Source organism: Mandrillus leucophaeus, unplaced genomic scaffold (assembly GCF_000951045.1).
Source record: "Mandrillus leucophaeus isolate KB7577 unplaced genomic scaffold, Mleu.le_1.0 Scaffold555, whole genome shotgun sequence".
Classification (NCBI taxonomy): domain Eukaryota; kingdom Metazoa; phylum Chordata; class Mammalia; order Primates; family Cercopithecidae; genus Mandrillus; species Mandrillus leucophaeus.
This window is the reverse complement of record NW_012105975.1, coordinates 868,882-878,431: the sequence shown is the minus strand read 5'-3', so window position 1 is coordinate 878,431 and position 9,550 is coordinate 868,882. Positions and strand designations below refer to the sequence as shown.

The 9,550-nt window shown below is 51.5% G+C and overlaps 1 long non-coding RNA gene across 1 annotated transcript in view; it reads left to right on the top strand.

Moving 5' to 3' along the window:
- The window catches only part of LOC105552420, an 18,713-nt gene extending 11,873 nt beyond the window's left edge, over positions 1–6,840 (top strand). Inside the window, exon 4 of the long non-coding RNA XR_001008006.1 lies at positions 6,714–6,840. This is a non-coding gene — a long non-coding RNA (uncharacterized LOC105552420). The remainder of the gene's footprint in view (positions 1–6,713) is intronic.
- The last annotated feature ends 2,710 nt before the right edge of the window (positions 6,841–9,550 follow it).

Here is a 9,550-nt window from a genome sequence, read left to right as displayed (position 1 = left end):
CCAGACTCCACTATTTATTTATTTAATTGAGCTCCTACAATTGACTGAGCTTCTCCTATGTGTCTGACACTCTGCTAAGTTTTGAAGATCCAGAGATGAACAAGACCTAGTCCCTTCCCTGAAAAGCTTATAATTCAGAGCAAGGATTAGGGAAATTTTTTGCAAAGGGCTGGATCACAAGTGTTTTCAGTTTTACAAACCGTACAGTTTCTGTCATAACTATCCTGCTCTGCTGTAGCTCCAAAGCAGCCACCGCAGACAGTGTGAGTGGACATGACTGTCCCCACGAGACTTGAAGGGCAGCAGCCTCCTGGCACAGAGGTGGAGACAAACACACAAAGCCTCAGAGCACCTGCCAAGCCCCTGCTGAAGGCAGCAGCTCCAGGCGGCCCCACAGGAGGCATCTCACATGGCCCCATTTCCTCCGCCATGGTTGATTGGACCAGGAAGGAGCACGTGATTCACAGATCACGTGATTCAGGCTGCCAGTGATGGACATGGGTGGACAGGTCAGCAGAGATAGTGGCTGCCAGCTGGGACAATGGTGGTAGGAGACAGAGACTGAAAGGTGGGAAGGATGGAGCAGAGCTAATAGACTTCCCTGGACCCTCCAGCCCTTCCAAAGCTGAGCCGTGTTCCAGGCCCCATGGGGACCTCCAGGGAGGTCTTGCTATGAGCCAGTCCTGGGGACCCGGGCAGCCTTGCATGGAGCTGAGAGTCCTGTCTTCTTTATTTACATGTACATCCTTCAACAAAACAGCTTTTGTTTCCTTCTTTCTTGTTTAACAATTTAGTAATTTTTAGAAAATTTATAAAGTTGTGCAACCGTCATTGTGACCCAGCCTCCATAATAAACCTGAATGAGTTCCCTGCACCCAAGAGACCCTCACTCACCCCAGTTCCTTGTGGAAAGTTAGGGTGTCATGGGATCACAGAGCAGGGACCCCCAACTGGGGCTGGGGACTCAGGGAAGCCTTCCCAGAGAGACCCAAGGACCTGTGAGAATTCCTGGGGTGATGTGGGGAAGGAGAATCCCCATCACCTCTTTGACCTTCAGGGTGCAGCAAGGGCCAACATCTGACCAAGTGCCTCCTGCGGCAGGCATGGTGTAGACAGAACACATTGTCACATGCCGGTGAAACGAGCAGCTTTCCCGTTTCCTCCACACCCCTCCATGCCCTCCTGTGGCAGCCTCAGTCCACCCTGGTGTCCGTAGACAGGGCCTTGCAGGCCAGGGCACACTGCAGGGAAGGGAAGAATCTGCACCTGACTCCCTGGGGCAGTCGATGATGGGCTTTGCTGCCTGCACCACCTGAGTTTTCATCCGAGAAAACACCCTAACCTGGTATTTCCCAAGGCATTCAGCTGAGATTGTCAAAAGGGCTTACACTTCTGTTCTAAGGCTGTGGAAGAGATCTGGCCATACAACCTCCCTCTCCCTTTCCCCCTCCACCCCCAAGAAAGAGAGAATCTCCAAGCACCCATACCCAGGGCCTCTGTCTTCCCGCTCCCCTCTCCCCTCTCTCCATAAGGAGCCTTTCTCATGCTGAAGCAGGAAACTTCATTTTGCTAACAGGAAGGTTCTTTGTTGCCTGCAAGAGAAATCAGCTCCAGCTAATTCAAGCAAATAGAAGGCTCTTCGCAGGGATGTGGAGCAGCTCACAGTTGCAAAGAGGTTGCTGAGCAACGTGCACTGCCTGGAGGTGACTCCAGCGGCCCTGGGCTTCCCTGGGCTCCCCTCCTGGGAGAGAGAATCTGACAGCACAATTTGGTGCAAGGGTCCCTGGCCTTGGTCCTTTGGATCACTCAGTGACAGGTAACAGGAGCCAATCTGCTTCCCTATCCCATTAGAAGGATCTGGATTTGCTCCATTCACCCAGACCTGGGTTTCACCAGGAACTAGGGGTGCACCTCATCTATGCCCAAACCCAGGGCAACCCTGAGTACAGGGCATCTCCCACTGGGCCATTAAGAAGATGTGCATACAAAAGAGATCGTTTTTCCAAGTGAGAAGATCCAGCTTGAATATACAAACTATTACGGGTGTGCATGTAATTGTTTAAATGTCTCCTGTAGGAGTTAATGCATTTGGTTTTAAAGACATCTTTTAATTCCACAGAGGGTAACTCCTTTCCACTTTCACATTTCATGGAACATTTTTTCATCTCAACCTGTCACCAGCATCTTGAGTGTCTGTCTCCTCATCACACCTGAGCCACGGTTTGAGTCACCAGTGACTTTCAGGGCACATCACCTCCCTCTCCTCTGTGACAAAGATTCAGCACCTTTAAAATCCCCGCATGATGCCATCATTGGAAATTTTATCCTAAGCCGTAAGTGCTCCTTCTCATAATGTTGAGGGGCTTAGAATTATTATTTGAACCTTAAGAGAAATATGAGAATCTTCTTAACTGGTGATTGGGGCACACTAGGCACCCCGGCATTATCATCAATCCTACCAGAGGGCTCCTGCACACAGCCAGGTATAAGGGGCTTGGAGCAAGCCCCTAGCCATCTGTTATCATTAGCTGGTGCTATGGAGCCAGGACTCAGGGTCTTTGAGCCTCCAGTTGCTTCCTGGTCTGAAGCGAGGGCTGGGGCAGTGGTGATGACTACAGCTGTCAATCACCAGGTATTTATCAGCTCTGCTCTGCACCCAGCCTATGCCAGGCACGCAGGGTGGACGGGAGCCATGAGTCCTTGCTGTGAGAGATGAATAAGAAGGAGCATTTCTACTTAGGACACCAGTGCAAGGGAGGATCAAATGAGGTGTAACAGACAAGGAGAGGATAAGCGTGTTCTCAACCAGGTGCAATTGAGTAGTGGAAGCCAGTGGTGGGCTTGTGCCAGCCTCTATTGGGGTGCAGATGGGTCACCCCTTGATGGCTCAGGGTCTTTGAAGAGCCCTGATTGGATTTTGGAGTGGGGATAGTGGGCCAGGACACAGAGACCCAGAATACGGGTTAGCATGGGATCCATGCAAAAATCACTTACAAGGGCATCAGAGAGCTGGTGCTACTCACACCCTCACAGGCCTCAGCTTCCATGTCTGTACAACAGTTCCCATCAAGCCAAGGTCTTGTTATCAACCTGTTTCTAGCCCCAACTCCTCCAGCTTTATGGGGTCACTCCCTTTTTAAATCTCCAAGCAGAAGGGCTTGTGATTTTATCCCACATTCAGTGGGAACCCTGGCATCTCCCATCATAGTCCTGGAAACTGATAAATTCTCCTCTGAGCCCTGAGTCCTACAGCAACTGCCCTCTATGTGTATCTGAGCCCACATGGAATGCCTTCCTCCTTCCTTTCTCCAATAAAGAACTGACTCTGGGGAGAACTGGTGGGAGGCTTCCCTGAAGGCCAAGGGTAATGCAGATGGATGGTAATGCACAGCAGCTGGAAACGCCCCCCATCCCCATCCTGCCAAAGGAGTGCTCCTTCCCTTGTGTGGCCCCCTCACCCGGTTTGGTTGGTTTCAGATGCAGTGCAGCTTTGGGAAGTCGGTGTTGGACCCCACCTGTGCAGCCTGTTTGCTGCAATTTCAGAGTCACTGGAGATACGTATTTATAGAAGCATTTCTCTCTTGGTTTGAACTACAGCTTTGCTCCCTGTTTCAATGTATACAGTCCTTGGAAGAATAACCCTGGCCAAGAAGTTATACCAGAGGCAACTGACCCCTAAGAGCAGGTGATGAAGAGCAGGAGGAGAGAGATGGCTGCCGGCTGGAGGAAAGGTGGTAGTTTGCAGTGCTGGGGAGAGGGGATACCACAGGAGGGGATTAGGAGTTGGGAAAAGGAATTCACAATTGTGTCAAAGGCAGAATCTGCTGGGAGTGGTTGGGCCTTGGAGATGCTTGATGGGGTGACAATTAGGTGACCCCAAGTACTTTCATAAGAACTTTTATGACATAAAGTTAGGGGCCTGGGTGCAGTGGTTCACGCCTGTAATCCCAGCACTTCAGGAGGCCGAGGTAGGAGGATCACTCGAGCCCAGGAGTTCGAGCCCAGCCTGGCCAACATGGTGAAACTCCTTCTCTACCAAAAATAGAAAAAATTAGCCGGGCGTGGTGGCAGATGCCTGTAGTCACAGCTACTCAGGAGGCTGAGGCAGGGGAATCACTTGAACCCGAGAGGCGGAGGTTGCAGTGAGCTGAGATCGCACCACTGCTCTCCAGCCTGGGCAACAGAGCAAAACTCTGTCTCAGAAACAAAACGATAACAAAATCAAAACCATAAAGGTAGGTAAGGCCATCCTCTGATAGTGGAACTTACTACATCGATACATGCCAGGAGGCAGTAGTAGTAATAAAATATCATATAAGATGATGATGATGGTGAAACTGGTGTGACCTACTTCACCAACTTAGATTACAAAAATGGTCCCATTTCTCTCATTGCTTCATTTATTTTTCCCTATGTGTCTTTTAGGCAGAAGACTTGCCCCCAAATTATTCAAAGACCCCAGGGACCCCCTTGGTCCAAAGGGGAGGTCACCTTTTCTTCCTCACACCTGAGGGAGGAGAGCCAGGGTTCCATCAGCCTCTGCTGCTGTTTCTCCAAGCAGTCACAAGGTGTCACTGTTGCAGCATGGTGCCTCAAGGAGGGACGCTGCTGCCCCAGAGGCTGGGATGCCCTTGGTGGTTGAGGTTCAGGCTTAAGGCTCTTTTTAGTTCTCATTTCACACTCGGCCATCCTTTCCCAAAGCATGGCTCCTGGGTCAGGGTGGCTGGATTTGAAGGGGTGTCCAGTATCAGCCACATTCCATACTGGCCAGAACAGTGTTATCAGCTGAGATCCCCCTTAACTCAAGGTGATTTATTTTGGGGGCCTCCATTGCTTGCCCCTGCCACTGCTTCTTGGATTGCCCTACAACTCCTGGACAGGTATCCCTGACTTTGCATCTCTGAGATTGGGGACTGGGATATGGGTGTCTTTGCCTTCTGAGAGCCATGGGACTCTGCTTCCTATAGTGCGGCATACAAAGAGGGCCGGCCAGCTTCTCTAATCCCCCCACAAGCAAAGGTCCTGGGCCAGCCCAAAACCCAACAGGAAGAGGATGGGACCCTGGGGGCTCACATTCGCATAATAAAGAGGGCACACAAATGATCCTTCACCAGAGGAAGAACACCTGTGCCCAGGTTCCTTATATCTCTGCCTAACCCAGAAGTTCTCAACCTGGGGATCGGGAGGAGAATTCAGGGGTGTCATGAACTTGTTGGGGGAAAACATTACATGCTATTTTCACTAATCACTAACTGAACGTAGCATTTCCTTCCATTATGCACGTAGACATCACACCACAGTACGATAGATGGTGTGGTTCCTGGGACTTGTCACCAATAGACATCACAGATACTCTCATATCCCACTACAGCTGCTGCAGATAATTCAAAATAACTTCTCAGCTCATCATGAATTCAAAATTATGATAATCATTAAACCTGTCACTGGATCTTGTTATCCAGTACCTAAAGAAACGTATGTATTGCTACATTGGTGACTACATTTCCATATATCTGTTTTCCTCTCTAATTCGGTGCATTTTACTTGATGCATGTGAAACTATCCTTCTGGGGAAGGTCCACAGGCTTTCTCCTGACTGCAGGAGGATCTACGGCTCCAGATGTATTAAGACTCCCATGGCCTGCTGGGCGCGGTGGCTCACACCTCTAATCCCAACACTTTGGAAGGCCAAGGCAGGTAGATTGCTTGAGCCCAGGAGTTCAAGACCAGCCCAGGCAACATGGCGAGATCCCATCTTTACAAAAAATACAAAAATTAGCCAGGCATGATGGTGTGCACCTACAGTCCCAGCTGCTCAGGGGACTGAAGCAGGGGGATCCCTTGAGCCCAGGAGGTTGAGGCTGCAGTGAGCTGTGATCATGCCACTGTACTCCAGCCTGGGGAACAGGAGTGAGACCTTGTCTTAAAACAAAACAAAACAAAACAAAACAAAAGACCTAGTTCCCCAGGTCTTTCACCATTCTCATGATCATTTCACCATGAGAGCTTTCACCATTCTCAGGGAGGCTGCCTGAAGCCCTACCTGAAAAGGATGCTAGGCTTGTGAGTCCAAAGGTCAGCCTGGGAAGGTGCAGGGCTATTGTGGTTCCCAAGAAGAGCCTAGACAAGCACTCTGCTAAAGGAGCCTCAGACGTGAAGGTGCAAGAGCATTTAACACGGAGAGCTCGGGGCCTGCAGGAGTGAGCTGCATGCCCGAGTGTCATTCGGATGCCTCTATTGAAGGGCCCAGTCCTCGATGGGCACCGTGGCTGTGACCAGTGCGGACTGAAACCCAGGGTTCTCTGGAAATAGTGCAGCCATCGAGGGATGCCCGGGCTAGGACCCGTGCAGGATCTTGGGAGCAGAAGGTATCCAGTGACAATGGAGCTGGAGCATCCTCCAGTGAACCTCGGTGAATTAGGGCAAGTTATGTTCCATTTGAATAAATTAAAGAAATGTGACTTCTGTTCCAGGTCAGAGTAGAAGCCATTCCTGTGAACTGAAGTGTCCCTCCCAAAATTCACATGCTGGAGCCCTAACCCCCAATGTAACTGTATTTGGAGATAGGGCTTTTAGAAGGCAACTAAGGTAAAATGAAGTAAGGGTGGGGCCTGATCCCATAGGATGAATGTCCTTAACAGAAGAGACATCGGAGGGTTTGTTTCCTCTCTCTCTCTCTCTGTTTCCTCTCTCTCTCTCTCTCTGCCTCTTAGGACACAGTGAGGAGGTGGTCGTCAGCAACCCAGGAAGAGTGGCCTCACCAGACACTGACCCTGCCAGACCTTGATCTGAGACTTCCAGCCTCCAGAACTGTGAGACATAAATTCATGTTGTTTAAGGCACGCAGTCTGCAGTGTTTTATTATAGCAGCTCAGGTAGGCTGACAATATATTTGCCATATATGTGTGTGTTTTCAGTGTAAAGTCCCAGGGAAGAAATATCAATAGCTCACAGATCTCTTAACCATCAATTTCATCCCACTTTATTCATGTCATTGAAATAGTCCTGTCTTTGGAGTCATATACCCTTTAATACTCGGAGAATAATGACTTTGCTCCCCACCCTCCATTAATGTGGGAAGTCCCGTTTTCTGTGGGTTCCCCCCTCCAGGCATCTCTGGGTCTCATGCTCTGCTGTAAAGCTCACACTTACTCCCCTTGGTGAAAGCTGTGCCCCGGCTGCAACTTGAAGTAGGTACTGAAGATTTAGGAAGCTGAAGGAAATCCATAGCGAAGAGGCTGGTATCTACTGCCAAAGGGGGCCACGCCCAGAGGCCAGTGCTCAGCAACGCTTGGCCCATCTTGGGGAGGGAGACGTCTCTCCACCTACCTAATGCTGCCTGGAGATCCCCCACAAACATGTCCTACCCTGAGCCGGTCCTCTAGAGTCCTCCTTAACCACTCCAGGCCCACTGGCCTCAAGGCTTCTCCACTGCCCTCAGGGAAACCCCTCCACCCACTCTCAGAACTGTGCTTTGGCTGGGGGCTCACACAGCGATCACTGGGTCATTGGACATCAGTTTTCCCCAAGTCAGGGTCATTCCGTCTGAAATGCACTAGACACTGACTTGGGGAATCAGCTATTTGGAGAATCTGGGTTTAGCCAGATCTAGTCAACTCTGGCACAACATTCCTTAATTCCGTGTGGCCTGCACTGGCAAGCTGCTCTGAGACACCACTTGAACGAGAAACACACACGTGTGTATGCACTCCCGTCTGCACGACGCACAGCCCAAAACCACCCGCCGAGAAGAGAGGCTTCTACCTGCACCCCAAGCAGCCTTTGCGGAACTGTGCCACCCCGGTGGAGATGCAGGTCTCCCTTGCAGGCAGCGTCTTGGTTACACTCGCTCAGGCCTGGGCCTCCGGAATAAAGCTGCCACCTGAAGCCTCAAAGGTGAGCCAGAGCCGCGTCTGGCTTTGAAGTGACAGTGCTTCTGATCCTACCTCACGAGACTTCAAAGCGCAAAGGGCCACATTTCTGTCGTGACTCATGATTGAGGCACCATGTGACCTTTTCTGCAACAGCTTTGCAAGGAGGGTGTTATCTTGCAGGCTCCTGGCCTGGGGGGCAGTGCTCAGGCCTGAAGTGTGGCAGAAGAATGTCTTTTTGTCCTTCCACTTCAAGCTCCGGGAGTGCCTCTTGACCTGCTATCCACACTCCCTCAAATGGCCGCTCATGGCTTTGTGCCCTGGGCTCACCAGAGAAGCCAGCTCTGGGCGAAAAAAAGCCAGCAAGGCCTATGATGGTAGTTTCAGGGGAGTGCTCACCCCAGAAAAGGCACCTTTGGTGTGTCTTTGAGTCCTCTGTCCTCCTCAGTGGTGGAGATTGTCAAGTGGTCCCCGCCAGCCTTTATTTGGCCCTGGAAAGTTGCTGTCCTCAGTACAACTGACCCTTGAGGACAGACGAAGGGTGGTCTGGTGTGGGTGTCCCCACACAGCTCCTCCTCCTTAGGGGATGTCCCCACCCTTACCTCTTGACTGTTCTGCACGCCAGTCTCTCCTCACACCCACACAGTGGCTGGGCGCAATTTCTTTCCGCACTGGTCTATTAACCGAATCCTTTTTAAGCTCTAGGAATCTCTGCAACTGTTACCAGGTCTCAGTCATTTCAAGCACCTTTGCGATCTCCATCCCTTTGTGATCACTTGCTACAAGGGTGTTATCTTACGCTTCCAGACGTCTTTAGTATCCTGTGGCAGTATCAGTATCATGACTTTCAGCTTCTGAGGGTCCCCAGAGAGGTAATATAGTTGACAAATGCACCTTGTGAGCTGACATTCTCTGAGTCAAATCCTCCCTGGGGGCCAAGAGGAGGTGGTCACTACCCCCAAGGGGACATGGCCTACATGGGGGGTGGCTCCTAGATTAGTAGGAGATGGTTAGATGGAGCAAAGATGTCCCCCTTGGCCCTTAGCAACCAGGTCGTGATCAGCTGTGCTCAGGATTGTGGGGACCTGAGGACAGAGTGGCCCAGGCCAGAGCCTAGCAGTTCACAGCTTCCGGGAGCTCTCCACAGGCTAGCAAAAATCATTGCGAAGTGCAGAGAAGAACCTAGGAGAATCCACCGTGGGAAAGTCGGATTCCCACCATAGAAGGTCAGAGAAGGGAGGGAAGGGCCACCGTGGAAGACCTGTAGACACTGGCCCTGTATCTTCAGCCCCTCAGTTGGTTAGCAGGTCTCTTGTACTGGGCCCCCCACCCCCGTGTATGCAGAGCAGCCAGGGCCTGTGGAAGCAGCTGCAGTGTCACAGTGGCAGTGTGACAAGGTGGTGGTGGGACAAGGTGGCAGGGACAGGGTGGGGTCGACTGCAGCCGGGTATGTGGGGTCTGTGCAGCCTGGCTGCTACCACAGAGAACCAAGCACCCATGTAGATGTGGGGGAGTGGCAACTAGACCCCAAAGGATCTGGCCCCTGGTCGCCTGGGCAGGCCCAGCTGCGCTCCTGAGCAGGGAGGGCCACTCCCTGCAGCCCCACACTTGGTGGCCAGGTGGCTGCTGAAGAGACCAAGATTGTTGGGTGACCTGGCAGGGGCCATCTGGGGCCTGCT